Source organism: Nannospalax galili, unplaced genomic scaffold (assembly GCF_000622305.1).
Source record: "Nannospalax galili isolate Female #2095 unplaced genomic scaffold, S.galili_v1.0 scaffold550, whole genome shotgun sequence".
Lineage (NCBI taxonomy): Eukaryota > Metazoa > Chordata > Mammalia > Rodentia > Spalacidae > Nannospalax > Nannospalax galili.
The window spans coordinates 2,265,099-2,266,098 of record NW_008329138.1 but is presented as its reverse complement, the minus strand read 5'-3'; positions in this window follow the sequence as shown (position 1 = coordinate 2,266,098).

Sequence of the window (1,000 nt, the reverse complement as noted above, 5' to 3'; positions counted from 1 at the left end):
TCAAAAGACACAGACTATATGAATGGATTAAGAAACAAAACCCATCTTTTTGTTGTCTGCAAGAAACTCATCTCACTTTCAAGGACAGACACTATCTCAAAGTGAAAGGATGGAACAAAATATACCAAGCAAATGGCACTAAGAAAAAAGCAGGCGTAGCAATCCTAATATTGGACAAAATAGACTTTAAACTGAAACTAACCAGAAAAGACAAAGAGGGCTATTTCATTTTGATCAAAGGAACAATCAATCAAGAAGATATTACAATCATGAACATATATTCACCAAACTCTGGTGCACCCAACTTCATAAAAACAATACTACAGGACTTTAAGACCCAAATTAACCCCAACTCATTAGTAGTAGGGGACTTCAATACCCCACTATCTCCATTAGATGGGTCAACAGGCCAGAGACTTAACAGAGAGACATCTGAATTAAACAAAACCATATATCAAATGGATTTAACAGATATCTACTGAGTATTCCACCCAACACCAAGGGACATACTTTCTACTCAGCACCCCATGGAACGTTCTCCAAAATCGACCATATACTGGGGCACAAAACAAAGCTCAACAAAAACAAAAAGACTGTGGTTCTATCAGACCACAATGCAATAAAGCTTACAGTCAACACCCGAAGAACCCAAAATCACCACACAAACACATGGAGATTAAACAATACACTCCTGAATGATGAATGGGTCAAAAGAGAAATTAAGAAAGAAATAAAAGTATTCCTGGATATAAATGAAAAGGACAACATAACAGAACAAAACCTCTGGGACATACTGAAAGTGGTCCTTAGAGGGAAGTTTATAGCTCTAAGTGCCTACACCAAAAAATCAGAAAGAACACAAATAAATGACTTAACAATGAAACTCAGGACACTTGAAAAGAAACAACAAATGAAACCAAACACAGCAGACAAGAAGAAATAACAAAAATCAGGGCAGAAATGAATGAAATTGAAACAAAGAAAACAATACAAAGAAGCA